Consider the following 15,937-nt stretch of genomic DNA (forward strand, 5'->3'; position numbering starts at 1 on the left):
AAAAACTAAAAAAAAACATATAAAACATTGCACGGCCATGCTGTGCTAATTATATATTTTAAATAATAAATGTAGAGGTAGGAATTGCAATTAATATAAATCTCAAAGTATTCACCACATTCCTGAACAGAAATAGGCCTCTGCACCTGGGGTGTGGCCATGGAAACAATGTGACATGCCATTGGATGTTGGGACACATAATAACATGACGCTAAGCATCGGCCAATGAATGTGAACTAACAACCACAAGGTCGCGGGTATGGCAGCACTGTAGGAAAAAATCCTAATATAAAAGTATTTTACTGTGCATTTTACAGTTTTGTTCTGTTCTTCTAAAGTTACGTAAATAGACTGTGATAGACATTTCAAATGTAAATTAATGTTAAATCACTGTAATGTAATAAAACATAATTGTCATGATTATTAAATGTATCTGTCTGTACATATGCATATTTAGATTGTTAAAATACATTCACAAATCATGATCTCACAAATATCTGTCCGTTATTTGAAAGATTGAACTGTTGAATTCAAATGTAATGCTATGGAAAAGTATATAACATGATTCCTATAAGCTTGTGTTACATCACATAAGTATTATTATCATTGCCATTTAGGGCCATCGTGGCTCAAGAGTTGGCAGTTCGCCTTGTGACCAGAAGGTTGCCGGTTCGAGCCCCAGCTTCGACACTCTTGGTATTGTGTCCGTGGTCAAGACTCTTCACCTACTGGTGATGGCCGATGGTGCGATATGGCAGCCTTGCCTCTGTCAGTCTGTCCCAGGGCAATCCATTATTATTTAAACCAACTGTTAACTGTATATTTCTGTACATTTACGTATTATGATTCATATTGCCACATTCATTGACCAGCACTTGGAAAAGGCAGAATCCCATGTAAAATTAGCACACACAACAAACTGTATTTTCATTACTGAAAATAACTGTATTTTCATGAGAAAGTTATTTTCTGTTATTTTACGGTAGTATTTTGGCGCCCAGCAGCCGGAATATTACCGTTTTTTTAGGATTTGTTTTTTCTAACAGTGTATTTGTGCAACTTATTTTTTATGTTTCAACATATAAAACAGCTCTGACATGCAAAAATAAAATCAACATTCGGGAACTTGTTCACTTTCAGTCTGAGAGTTTGTTGCTGGCAAGTTTGGTTAAGCTGTCATACTTTGTTACTCCACCTACTTCGTTCATCTTGTGACACACAGTTACCCCATAACCATTTTCCCTATACACAATCACTGGATAAGGACCAGCTGTAAAATTGTTACTAGATCTTCAGTTTCAAAACTCCCTCTGAATATATCTTTTTACCATTAGAATTTGTTGCCTTTGGCCCGGCAAGATTTGGAAAATGTCATGAAGTGTCTTAAAGAACTGACATGGACTCTGTTAGCAGAGGTTGCACATAGTCTAACAATGACTGGATATGGACTCGACGTGTGTGTTCTATGGTCTGAAGATCCCAGGAGTGTGAGGAAGCCCATGGAAACATGGCAGACAGTTTTTCTTCATGTGTGTGGGGGTACTCCCTTCTGAATTATACGTGTACAAAAAAGTCTTCTTATGAAAAGAGTACAAAATGTGGTAGAACTTATTAGCTAAGCTTGGAAAAAAATACTAACTACCTCATAATCATCTTCCCTTTAACAACAGTGCTGCATCTTACATATCTTCAAGCATACGGGTGACCGTGGCTCAGGGGGTTGGGAATCGCATCTGTAACCGGAAGGTCGCCGGTTCGATCCCTGGGCTCTCTGTCCTGGTCGTTGTGTCCTTGGGCAAGACACTTTACCCTACTGGTGTTGGCCAGAGGGGCCAATGGCGCGATATGGCAGCCTCGCTTCTGTCAGTCTGCCCCAGAGCAGCTGTGGCTACAACTGTAGCTTGCCTCTACCAGTGTGTGAGAGTGAATGAATAGTGGTATCGTAAAGTGCTTTGGGTGCCTTGAAAAGCGCTATATAAATCCAATCCATTATTATAAAAAAAACGAAACTCCAATGGTATCAGCTTTGTCTTGTTCATACAGTCACAGAAAAGGGAATTGTAGTTTTACATATCAGCACATAAAAAAAAATAAGCTCATTCTGAGTAGGTTTTAAAATCAAGCTGTGTTGTTGTTTTTGTTGTAGTTATTTATTTAAGCCAAAATGCATGAGCTATAAGTGAAAAATTAAGCATACCCCATGATTCAACAGCTTATAGGTGGACGGATTGTGTTCTGAGTTCATATTGTTAAGCAGAAAGTGTGGACTTAATTTTTCATATGCTGCTTCTGTATTTTGGCTTGATTTTATAATGAACTGACATGTAAAACCTTGTAATTGAAAAAGGATGTACTTTTTTGAACAGAACATTATTTTAGAACATAAGAGAAAAATCCAACTTAAACACCAAATCTCTTAAAACCAGTTTTTAAAGCAGAATTCGTGCGTGTGTGGTTAGTCAAACAGAAATTATATCTCATACTGGGGGGCCTAGGAGTCTTGGGCCCTCCAGACAGTTGCCTGCTAGTCTGTGTTTGAAATCAAAGACAATAACGTTAAACACCTCACAGCTCAGTGTGAGGTACATCAAATTTACTTCGAGGACTCTCACATTGGCATGAGCAAAAGCATATGGAGATGAAATATCCCATCTGTTTTTTAGTGCTGGACTATACATTTTGTACAGACTGTATCTTTGGCAATAACTGTGTGTAACAAACCCCTGAAACTGTAGGCGTCTGTTGTTGCGCCTGACTGAACCTGTGTCTCGTGGCTGACAAAGGCACAGATTTGTACCTTCAACAGTGTCTTATACAGAGCTGAGGACAGAAATACATAAGTTACATTAGATTCACTGGGGCAGACTACTGTATATTTAATCACAAGAAACCTGAACCATTGTGTCACCATGTGTGTGTCGTAATGGAGCTCTCATTCCACAGTGTGGCAGTAGAAAGTGAATAGTCATCACTTTGGCAGAGATCGCAAACCATAAATTGTGCTCAGTCAGGCATTTCAAAGCTTCAGCGAATGCAGAAGCTTGTCCTCGGTGATGATGTCATTGTGTCTAATGACAGTGATGTCATGTGAACTTAAAACCTTGCAGCGGCTTCCCCGGGAAGCTAAATTACATGCTTTCAAAATAGAAATCCTGCTTAAGCTTCAATAGCCCTTTTGCCGGACTTTGGTTTGAATTAAACCTTATGGTACAAAAGTTTAAAAGGTGGCTTGAAGGAACACATGAGCTAACTGTGCTGAGCTCATGTGGTCTATGGAAACACAAAACCTCTAATCAAGTGAAGAAGAAAGAAGGAGAAACGGTGTCATGCTTGATAAATGCAAAATAAAGTTTTAATTACTGAGGTCAGCGTATGTGCAAATAATCCATATGAACCAAAATTTCCTTACTATGGTCAGACATACAGCTCTGGTTGTGAGCACAGCAACCCCACCCTCTGCTTATGAGGGGCAGCCAATCAGGTTTGCTTAAAGGGGGAGGAGCTGAAACAGCAGCTTTCAGAGTGTATACATGGCTTCAGTCTCACAGGCCTATACTATTCATGTAAACTGAGTGGCTCCACTGGGTCCAATACAGGACCAAATATACTACTGCACAAATAAAACCAGCAAATATTTCTCAGGCTTTTCCGGCATGTCACGATATACAAAAATAACTATTATTCAGTTTTATTTCAGTGTTTTAGCTCAACTTTACTATAAATTATAAACTCTAAGAACTGGGCAAAAACAGCTCTCTTATTTTGAGATTTATTCCTGTGTTTGCTCAAAATGTGAAATTTTGAAGTGGAAACAATGAATGACTTGGAAATCTATCAAAACATTTTCTCTTTGAGCATCAAAGACTAAAACAGCTGGAAAAGTTAAAAAATAATGTGCAGACAGAGAAACTAATACTTAAAATCCCATTAGACATTGAGAGAGAGCATTGGCCAGAATATTAAGTTGTCAACAAGCAGAACTAAAAACCTGCCAATACCACGATGACACCATTATCAGATTAACATATAATCTAAGCAGGGATCCCAGGAAACTGAGAATATGACAATATCTGACATTTTGAGTTACAGTTGAGTTACATGCTGTTATACGTGACATATTTTCAAACTCTAAAGTGGAAAGCTTCTCTTCATCGAGTCAACACATTTTATTTTGAGTTAAGTGCTGGAATATGAGTTCTAGCTCAAATGAATGCACACAACTCAAGTAGGTTTGTGATTCAGAATTCCCAGTGCTTTTTTTAGGGAGGCAAATGCACGTGTAATTATCATGACCAGTTCAAACTCAGTATATCCAGCTTGGTTATTTTAGCTGTGTATTTAACTACTGCTGGTCAAAGGCTTGAGGTCAGAGACCGGTGCCTGTGCAAACAATCCAAGCTATGACATCACAGACATGCTGTGTCTTTTACCCTATGCTGTGGTGAAAAACTAGACCTTAGAAGGTCTTTTGTCAATGGCCAAATCTTAGGCTTGTAAAACTGAGATTAAGGCCTTAAGACAGGAAAATGGAAATAAAGTGAGGGGTATGGAGAGCGGAAAACAGGATCGAGAATCAGATGGATCAGTGGGTGAGGGAGAGTGAATAGGTAAGAGAAGAAGTGATGGAGAGTTGTGTGTTGGAATCACTGACACTCTAGCAGTTAGCCACATTACAGATGGTATAGTATGGTGTGTAATAGCACTGAGCACGGGCTCACAGAGATGCTTAACAAGCATGTTTATAGCTCCCTGTCAAGGTTTTATTTGATGCTTGCCTTTTTCAAGGCCTTTTCTTATTTCTCTTGGAGGAGATTGCAGTGTGACTTTCCAAGCATAGCACAGGGTCGTGTCTGACTGCTGAGACTGTCCTCATGTTGGAAAGACAGACAGATGGAGGAATTAATGGAGAAAGGAAATGGGATAAAGAGGGAAGTGGGGCAGTTACATTTGAATGGATGGATGGATGGATGGATGGATGGATGGATGGATGGACACCAGTTGGGCTAAAAAAAACAAACAAAACGGAGCCAGTGCTACAGTGTGACAAAACTGCAGTTCTTTGAAAAGTGTTGGTTCCAACACTGCTTGACCATTTTGCACAAAAAATGTTACTGCTCAAAGTTTGGACACATGCAGTATATTGCTTGCTGTGAAATTTTAGTTTCATATGTTACACTGTTTTTGTAGTATTTGTATTTATTTTTGTCCTAAGTCTCATCTACCCACCTTCTTTCTTTTTCTTTTCTTTTCTTTTTTTTTCATTGACATCTGAGGTCATGTTTGAACATGAATCACTCAAAAAGTATTAAAGATAGAACCCTGAAATTTTCACAGGTCTTTCTGATTGTAATGTTAAATTTCGATCTGTAATTTGAGATAGCTGCTTCAAAAAAGGTCTGAGGACTGGCTAGTTGAATTATGTATTTAAAAAGTTAAAGCAGTTCTGTGTAAGTCTCGTATTTGAGCACACACTAATAAAACAAATCACACTGCGAAGAGTAATTGTGTCAAGTTTTGAAAGTTATATAATTTGTAATCTAGGGTTTCACAGTATTGCACCATAAAACATGTATAGTCCGTTTAACATCAAATTCTCAGTGTCATAAATGAAAATATTGCTATTTTGATTCAACTTTCATGCTGGTTTGAGCAAATCTGAACAGTTGGACCACAAAAAACCTAAAATATCAGGAGCTAGTCTATTTTAAAAAGACTGGAATTTCCAGATGGTACTGTAATTATAAGTGAAAACATTAGTTTGTTCAGTGTTTTCATATTTTTCATTTTCCAGACCTTCTTTGTAAGCGTGCACATTGATGCACTTTCAGCTCTGAAACACAGGCAGGTTTAAAGCCTGTTACAAAATGTTATCTATAGCTAATTTTACCTTTTTTTTCTTTGCAACTCATCCTGTTGGACTTTCCATAAAGCTAGTGATGTGTTTTGATTGAAAGGTACTGTCCGCGAGGCCTCACCTTCCTAATTCAACTTACCGAACTGCTGTCCATTTTGTAGCATAGGAAATTTTTTGTACGCTTTGTAGTGCAGACTGTGGGTTCCAGTTTTGCTGTTTGAAATTCAAGTATTTTATTAACTCACCTACCTTATTAAAGTCACATAACAACTCCCTGTCATCCAAATATGGTTACTTTTGGCTCCAAAAGGCAACAATGAGGAAGCCAAAACACTAATGTAGATGTTTCAGTACTGCTGGTTGACATCAGAGTGACTAATCCCATCTTAATTTACAGTCTGTGAGAGAAATAGAAGATGGATGATGGATAATTGGCATATGAATGTATAAATGTGAAGGACAGTATAGAACAAATACGCCGTTATGATTTATTAGGTACCAATCATTCACTCCACTAATGGACAAGTGGAAGAGGGGGTGATTAAAAGTAAACTGACAGGCAAGATTAAATATCAATGAATGAAACAGATGGGATCTAAATAAAGGTGTAGAATTCAATATCTGCCATGACATAAACCATGATATATTTTCGATTATTGTAAAAGTGAGCTTTCTGGCTTTGGCGTCCAGTTGATTTGGAAACATAATTCAGCTGACTGCCAGTAATGACTCTAGACTGCAGGATAAAGCAGGGAAACCGATGGGCTTTCCACATGGGTCATTCGGCATTTCATTATGGCTTTCAAGCCAACACAAACCTAATTCAGAGTGTTCGTAAACACGGTCCTTCCTGACAATGACTTTCCTTTGAAAGCAACGCTGTGTTAGTAGTGTTTGCTGATATAATATTTGTTCACTCTGCCCATCTGTGTCCTGTTTATGAAACTTGGTATTTATGGCCTCCAGAAGCAGTGGAGGAGCCCTCCAACGGTAACAAGAGAAATGTATTCGACCTGAGACAAGACTGTCTGGACTGGCAGACACCTTTCACTAAAGGCTGCTTGACAAGCTGTGAGGGATGATTGTGCATTTGTGTGTTTCTCTGTCAAAGCCTTTGAAACCTCACCGTGTTAAACAATCGGCCACAAGAATACAGAGAAAGAGGAGAAAAGGCAACTGCACATAAAAAGAAAAACAAACAGCTGCAGAGGAAAGCTTGTATCGGGAATACAGACTCCGAGAGAGAAACGTGAAGTAGAATAAGACCCGGTCAGTCTTTGCACATTTGCCCTATCCTCTCTAGAGAGCCATTAAATATCAGACAAAAGGCTGACTGTTTCACCGGATTTCAACTTTTGACTAATCTCTATGGAACAAACCGACAAGCCGGAGGATGAGAAGAGGTAAGGTCGTGCCTCATGTGTGGTTGCAAACTTCTAGACGTTCCTCTCCCTTCTTCTCTTCCTTTCACACATGGCAACTCGCAGACAGAACATGGAAACGAAAATGAATAAAACAAAGCTGAAAGCAATTATCGTCTGAGAGCAGAGCTCATATCTTCACGATTCTGTCTGTCTCCTACTGATACATAGACCACAAGGAGACCTCGATAAGGACCTCGCTTCATCAGAACCGCAGAGACTTAATTCCCCTCAGTGGGCTGACAGAAGAACCCAGTGAAAAGGCAATAATAAAGCAGCTAAATACCTGACATAGATTAGCTTTTCTAAAAATAAAAGTGTTTTCAGTAGCTTTGCAGTAAGGTCATTTTCAGGCGGTTTGAGTAAATAAAATGACTGATGTTTCCATGAAAGCAGTAACATTATGCAATGTGAACACATTTTATAAGCCACCCACTCAGGGTTGTGGGTCTCTCTCTCTCTCTATCATTTTGCATGGCTCAAGGCCCACATCTGTAGCTCATTTTGCGAGGGCTTCTGTGAATTCGCGGTGCCAGTACAGTAGCATTAAAGGTAAATCTACTGGATCAACAGTCCTGCGAGAACATTTCTCACCTCAGCACATAATTGAATACTAATAATTTTTGTTATTATCATAGAGGAAAATCTATGATGGCAGCTTCATTGTCAAACAGCACGGGATTGTCATGACAACAATCATATTCATGATATGAAATTAATATTTTTAATACACCGTTAGAAAAACTGAGGCTGTCACAGTTACTCTGATGGGAAAATAATCACACTGATCACATTTATACTACGTTACGACGATCTGTCTATTTATTTTTTTTAATTTATAAATGTTTACCTGAACGCATGTTCTTCATATTTCAATGAAATACACTAAGTATGCTTTGATTATGCAAATTAAGCATGAAATGCTCACAGGAAGTTGTTGATCGTGTCAAATATCATCATAAATCAGTCTGTATCGCTTACCAAGTTTTACAAAACCTTCTCTTAAACCAAGTCCTGCAAAGCAAGCCCAGACTAACGCAAGAACAGCTTCAGTCCTGGGACACTTGATAAATTCTGGGTCTCACTTTAGCTCATTTGCTGTCATGTCTCATTATTGCCCCTCAAACCTTCTGAGTAAAAAAGAGGTAAACAGGGTTCTAAAAATAAGGGAAAGGCTAAAGGAAGGTAGAACAGACAAAAAGAAATGCACAAATAAAAATATCCTAAGCAAGAGTGAAGCAATATTTGAATCCTCCAAAAAAGAAAAGGAGCATATAGTTAACGTATCTAAGTTAGAAATGGCACTTAAAAATGAAAAGAATATGAATATGTCTTACCCTTGGGGGGAGCTTTGTTAACTTTCTCTCCTTTCTACCTTTCTTCTTTCTGACTTTTCTCTGACGGACCGAGTGTCACTCAGCAACTCTCTCTCTACCACCTGCTGACAGGCCAGGGCCAACGAGTCAAGGATCTCTGCACTGCCAGCACTCTCTCCCTCCCTCCCTCTACAACTGTTAAAATCTCCTCTAAATGCCTGTAGGCCAATGGGCAGTTAGTTGGGGAGTGTCTGCTCTCCCCCATCCGCTCAAGTGATTAAAACAAAAATGGGGGACAAGAGAAGGAGATAATGAGTTGCATTTACTTCTGTTTACCTCGTGGCTCTTATCACTCATAGTTCTCATTCGTCTCAACACTCTCGTTCCTTTATTTTTTCCTCCCTGTGTGAGTTTAGTTACGCTAGCAGAGAGCCAGCAGCGGGAGTTAAATTTAATCTCTATAGCAGAGATGGTAGCATTTAAGACACAATAACTGAGTAGAGGTTGGGTCAAAAGGGGCAAAACTGAAGCCAAGAAAAACTCTGAGTGGGTTTAGGTTAGAAGAAGAAAACAACTTAAGTGTCAAAATTGTGCACAAGAATATACAAGAAGAACTAAAGGGGGGGGGGGATATTTAAAATGGCATGGATATAGCAGTGGCATACAGATTGTGTAACATTAAATGAAAAGAAAAGGAAAGACAGGGATATTTCCTGGAAAAAATATTGTCTTGGGGATGAGTTCTTGAGTGATAATAATCACTTTGCTGTTGGTTGGATGACTGGCAATTAGAAACCCCAAAGTCTTGATGTGATTTAAAACTTACATATTCTTCTCTCTGAAATATTTCTCACGTTATTTTCCTTTTCAATTTATTTCTGTGAAACGGGCCACCGCTAAGCATACTGTGAAGACACATAGCAACGCTAACTCTTTCAAGCCGACAGAAAAAACCACAAGCTTTAAAAACCTGCCTCCTCAGACTGTCATCACTTTAAAACATGCAATGAAAAAGTACTGCGTTTCAAGATGTTTCCTGTTAGCACAGAATAAAATGCAAAAGCTAAGTGCATCCATACAAGCGAGGGCAGAAAACACATCACCCGTTAACACTGCAACTGTTACTGAAGACCCCGTGTGTCACGGATGACAGCTTTAAGCTGACATAAGTAAGGTGTCAGATGTCTTTGGGGCACAGAGACCTGTGATCACATGTTTTCACCTTTGCTTTCTACTTTTTATTTTACATATTCACACACGAGGACCCCAGAATTCGATTTGGATCAGACTGAATATCCCACACCAAATATTCACTCCCTCGTTCGGTTTCATCATCCACCTCCTCCCTGAAGATCCACAGATCTATACAGATCTATAGATATGTTAACATGGTACAACTGCACAATTAGGTGCTCAATCTGAGCAGGTTTGTCTATTTAAGCAGCACTTGTTGCACCATGTATGTCATCACGAATATAAAATGTTTCCTCAAAAACTGGAATTCTGGGCAACTCTTGAGAAAGAATAATGACTTAGAAATAACAAATAGTCTCCTTTAAATAATGATGTAAATTCAGTCTCCCATATAAATATATAAGGTCATAAGTATATAAGTAGTTAACTCTATAAAAATTCACTGTGGGTTTGCTGTTGATGAATGGGTCAGGTTTTTTTCTTTTGTTTTGTTTTTTTAAATAGCATATATATAAATAGCAATATTTTCCAAATAACTAAAAAGACCAATGATAGTATTATTGTCACTTAAAGACAGCATAGCTACTGAAAGATAACATCTGTCCTTCAGCAGCGGTATCTCTGGTGCCGTTAGTGGCAAACTCCTCCCTGGATAATGGACAGAGATGAATGGCTCACCATATGCTCAATAATGGCGTAGTCATTACAGAGAATTTACCTTTCTTCCAGAAGTTAAGACGTAACCTTGGAACATCAGTATGTGTTGCTGAGCCTTAGATTTGGTTCTATAACAGGGCTTTCTAGCCCTCTTTCAAACTTGCATTAGCAGACAACTGTGAATCTAGGACACTTTCAATTACACTATGCCTCCAGAGTAAAGCCAACAGTGATTAATTAAGTTGTCTTGACTTTCTTTTTATCAAGCTGAAAGATTCCTTTCAACTCATACAAAGCTCTTCGGTCCTTGTTATTAGAAAAAGGCATATGTAGATATGAATCAGGGTTTTTTTTAATTAATTTCGTCAGAGTGCAGAGTAAAATCATGAGAATAAGATTTGTATGGAAGAAAAAAAAGAGTCTGATCTGATATCCCCAATGACAAAAAATACTTCTTTTAAAAACTGCCTCTTGTGTCTCGTATGGCCATAGACATCCCAGAGAGAACATATACATATTTGTTTTCTTTCTGGGAGATAATCCATTTATTTGGTATTTCCTCCGCTAAATTTAGAGTATTTCTCCTGCATCTGCAGTATTTGTTGTACTAAGCCCTATAGCTTGTGGCTATAGTATCAAATTGATTGGAGTGGTATCTAGCTTCTCATTAGCATGGAAGAAAAACACATTTTCCCTAATGCCATTCTAATTTTAACCTCCTGAGACTGGAGATCTTGTTTGCGATGTATTTATTTAAAGTTCTCTTAGCTATTTGAGATTGTTTGGACTCGATAAGTATAAAAACTATTTTATTCCTTCCTAGTTAAATTTACCCTTTTTAATTTTTCATATTTATTTCCTTTCTTATTCATAGCCTTTTCCTTTTTTGTTTTCTTTAGGTCACGAGCATTTCTTTAGGTCACGAGCATTTCACTACATATCGTACTGTGTATGACTGTGTACGTGACAAATAAAAATTTGAATTTGAATTTGAATTTGAATTTGAATTTGAAACTATGCATTATCTTTGAACCAAAAGTATGACCTCATATAGAGACAATGGGTTTATTTTAAAATAACCATTGTTGTTATCAAACTATTGGACATTTTATGGAGCAGAATAAAGTATAACAAAAGCTCAAATGTAATGTTAAATTTAAATATGTTATAATAAGCAACATACATGGTAACGTAGTATTTATTGTGAAAAGTGTGACGAGTCAGAGAAATCAACTAGAGGTTACACACTGAACCATGTATTACAGTAGGCAATACTGTAACACCATTATTATCAGGTCTTTTTACCTTTGGTCATTTAGCACTGCATGAAATGTTCCTTCTCTTAAATTGTGTTTGTAGGAACACAACAAATGTCACAATCAGGGGCATGCATGCAAAGATTCACTTGCCAAAAATTTAGCTCTAAATGTCATGAAGCATTACTGTTGTGTTTCTGCTGACAAACCCCTTAACAAGCGACTGATTTTGGTAAATTCAGTGCATCATAAATGGCATAACTGCTTCCTAACGATGGAAACAGTTTTCGTTGCTTTCCTCTGTACTTATTACAAAAATTGCAACTTCTTCTGAGTCATTTTCTGTTTGTTAGCAATTGCTTTCAAGGATTTTGTAAAGAAAGAGTCAGACAAAAGTATCTGAACGGACTTTAATACTAAAACGTAACAATCAACTTCTTCTCATTTTTAATTCACAAATCTATTTAATATCAAAACAAGAAAGACCTCCATCTTTTGGATGCATAAATGTTACAAAAAAGTCTGCAAATGGAACTTTAAAGTCTATCCATACGCTTTGTTGTGGGGGCATGCTGTGTGGGAGGTGATGAGATTTGCATAGCTTCATAGGACAAAGAGAAACTATTTCATGCATGTCACTATAAAAGTTGACGGTGTGACCGTTTAAATTTTGCATTTTTGTACACTGTGAATTTTTCCCATGCTGGGAAATATACGCCACACTAACAGCAGATGTAAAAGAACTTTTCCCAGCAGGATTAATTTCATTTTATGGTTTCTTTAATGCGATGCATGTCTTTGCTCCTGTTCTGTATTATTTCTTTGGGAAAAAAGAAAAACTCTGAACTGTCTTTAGAAGAACCCACGCACCTCTGGTCCTCAAATGAGTTAGCCTGCATGGGATAAAAATGCATCAGGGTGTATGTCAATTCTCATTCGCCCTGTGTGTGTACGTTGACATGTAATATGAAAGATGTAAATGAAAGCTTTCTGAAGGTAAGAAATATAAAAGTACTAGTCTAGTCTGCCTAATTGGACATGGAAACTCCTCATCTTCAACCTGAGCTTAATAATGGAGACAATTCAAAAACAATGCCTGAAAACAACAACAGCAATAACCTTACTTTGTGTTTTGTTCATGACAGTGGAAAATCTTGGCTTTAACATCGCAGTTATTTTTCAATTAGGATAGGGTCTGGTAAGCAGGATTAGTCATGGCTTGTGGTTTGCATTTTTTCCTCATGTTTTTAAAACAAGTGCAAATATGAGTTTCAAGCACACGGTGAGAAATCATTATGAGATTATGTGAAGACAGACATATTTTGTTGCAGCTGACATTACAGTACGTGAGATTCTCTGTTAGTACGCTTGATTGAACTGACAGGTAACATTTCTGTCACAAGGTGTAGCAAAAACAAGAGAATTGTCAAACCACAAACATTTTTTTATGATGCTTTTGTTAGGACGCCTGGGTCGTTGACCCATGTTTGAGTTTATTATATTAGTTATCATTTCTAGTCTTTGGTTTCTTTGTCTGTGTTCTGTCTTATGGTTTACGTCTCGGTTTCCTCTGTTGCAGTCCCTGCGTGTGAGTCTGTGTCTTTAGTTCAGTCTGTGTTGTTTCCTGCTTTATTTTGAAGGTCCATGGTCGTGTCCAAATTCATGGGCTGCATCCTCCTGAGGACCCGGCCTTCGCGGTCTACGTGGGCCGGGTCCTCAGAAGGTCGGGCAGGCCGGAAGTAAACGGCCGTGAAATTGGACGGTCTAGCCTTCTGATTAGCGTCACCGCTGTCTCGGTGGAGTTTAATAAACTCAGCCGTCTGCTCCTTGCTATCTAAAATATAACAGGACACTGGCGTAAATTCTCGACTGTCTCATACTTCTGTTTAATCAGTTTTCTGTTTGACGTTTAGTCAGCTGTGTAAAAACCAAGGAGGAACCCACCCAGGGGATTAATAAAGTTTTATTTTATCTAATCTTATCTAATAACTTTAATCTCAGCCAAACCGATTTACTCACAAACAAACAAAACACTGAAAAAAGCCCAACAATAACATTTTTAGGTTGTCTAAGTGACTTATATATTACGTTTAACCCGAGCAGCGAAAGTCCGCGGTGATCTGAAAATGATGTGCCGGGAGTTGTGCCGTTCTCGGCCGCATCAGTAACCCTCGAGCTCCCGGCTAGCTATCGAGCTGGTGGGTAGCAGACACCTCCGAAAACGTCGAAGCACTTTTGCAAATATGCGATATCTTGATAAACCGAGCAGATATTTGATGTTTACACAGCTACTTCCTCGCCTGAAAAAATGTTAAAAGTTTATTTTGTGACCCAGAAAGATTAGTATGAGTAATTTTAAAACTTAGTAGCGGCCGCCATTGTTGGAAACTGGAGTTTGGCTGGGCCGCGCTATGAATTCTGGGATATGGTAGGCCACGAAGGACACACCCGACCCATCCTTAAAATTCGGGGAAAAGGAGGACGCATTTGTTGGCTACATTCGGAGGAGTCTACGAATTTGGACAGCCTTCGGCGCGTCGCTGTGACGTAATAGGTCTACAAATGCGGCCTCAGGAATTTGGACACGACCCATGTCTGATGTTAATGTATCTGGTTTTGCTTCCCCTGTTTCGTTAGGCCTGATTTGCCCCAGCTGTGTTTCCCTCCTGTTACCCATTCCCTGATTGCTCCCTCTGTGTATTTAAGCCCTGTGTTTCTCTGTGTCTATGTTGTGATCTACCCTTATCTTGCTGTGTGTTCGGGCTGTGTAAGTGTGTTTTGTAGTCTCAGTTTTGTTACCCTTTTGAGTTCACGTTTGTCTCTGGAGTCTGCACTTTGTGTCCTTTTCCTGCCTGCACACAACCTTCACATAACAGAAGATCGCGACCAGAACATGGACCCCACAGACTCTTTTTCCTCGGAGTTCAACGCCGAGATAATGCGGATGGTGAGTCTGCTCAACCGCATTGCCCAGTCACAGGATTTACGGACTATGGCAGTCGGGCTAAGTACAGTAGATGCCATCATTAGGCATAACCCTCAGCTTACTCAGTTTGCTAAGGACACTAAGTTGGAGAGAGCAAGTCAGTGCTGGTGAGCTTGCTCTCTCACTCACTAAATCTTCCCCATCGCTGCTTCAGCAAGACACACACTCTCCACCTGCCTCTACGCTGCTATGGACCTCCTCTCCTTTCACACGCCAGTCGGGACCTTGTTCACCTGTCCATTCACCAGCCTTGTTACCCTTTTGAGTTCAGCATTAAAGCTGTTTAAGTTCACATTTGTCTCCGGAGTCTGCACTTTGGGTCCTTTTCCTGCCTGCACACAGCCGTTCCATAACAGCTTTACTTTTTTAAAGTAAGCTAAAAAGCATTCTTTTGGCCTTTCTGGTGGCTAGTTGTTATGTATCTTTCACAGATGAGCAAGGATCATAACAAGACTAATGTATAACACTTAAAACAACAATAATAAAAAAATATTAGCAGCAATATTTCTTAATTCCCAAAACAGCATTAAAATCATAAAAAAGGCAACATTCTGTGGCAGGAAGCTTTGGAAGAAGAGCAATAAGAGGATAAAATAAAAAGCGTCATAACTGCACATCCTCATAACACAAAGACTTTTTTGATGGTGGTTATAGAGTGTTACTAATTTAGTTCTGCAAGAGCATGAAATGTTAGTATTTTTCTGTGTCTTACCCGCAAGCCTTGAATCAGGGTTTCACTTAACCCTTGTGTGGTGTTCGTATTTTTGTTACTCAGCCAGTGTTCATGGGTCTGGTGGACCCGCTAGAGTTTTGGCTTTCCAAATTAACACTATCAAACAATTTTATGTTAAATTACTCAACAGATGTTTACTTCATCCCAATTACAAGACATATGAACAGCAAACATGGTTAATTTTTTCCCTTTACCTTTGTTAGATCACATTTATGAATTAATGTGCTTCTCGTTTTTCTTTTATATAAAATGTTATAAATAAATCAGTTATAATCAAGTGGAGTGAGTGGAAAGACACAACACATTTACACGTGAAAAAATAATTAATTGTTTAATTTTTCTTTTGAAAAAAACTGAACACGGGTCTCACAGACCCGAACACCATACAAGGGTTAAGGTTAAGACAGATTTAGGTAATATTCTGTGTCTAGAAATCATAAAGTGTTGATGTCAGGATCTTCCGTCCTGCCATATTCCCTTAAACAGATTTTGGATTCAATTTGATGGCTACCTTTTTTCA

General features: G+C 38.6%; 1 protein-coding gene across 2 annotated transcripts in view; it reads right to left on the reverse strand.

The window, feature by feature from the left end:
* The window catches only part of tnn (tenascin N), a 51,043-nt gene that overhangs the window by 34,320 nt on the left and 786 nt on the right, over positions 1-15,937 (reverse strand). Inside the window, exon 1 of one of the 2 annotated variants that reach the window (XM_085254715.1) lies at positions 8,613-8,748. The exons of the other annotated variant lie outside the window; for it this stretch is intronic. The gene's annotated coding sequence lies outside the window, so the exon portion shown is untranslated. Of the gene's footprint in view, positions 1-8,612; positions 8,749-15,937 lie in introns of those variants that run through there. 2 annotated transcript variants of the gene reach the window in all.

This window comes from Mchenga conophoros, linkage group LG18 (genome assembly GCF_057382185.1).
Source record: "Mchenga conophoros isolate Kocher_MC1m ecotype Shallow Benthic linkage group LG18, M_conophoros_male_GT1.1, whole genome shotgun sequence".
Classification (NCBI taxonomy): Eukaryota; Metazoa; Chordata; class Actinopteri; order Cichliformes; family Cichlidae; genus Mchenga; species Mchenga conophoros.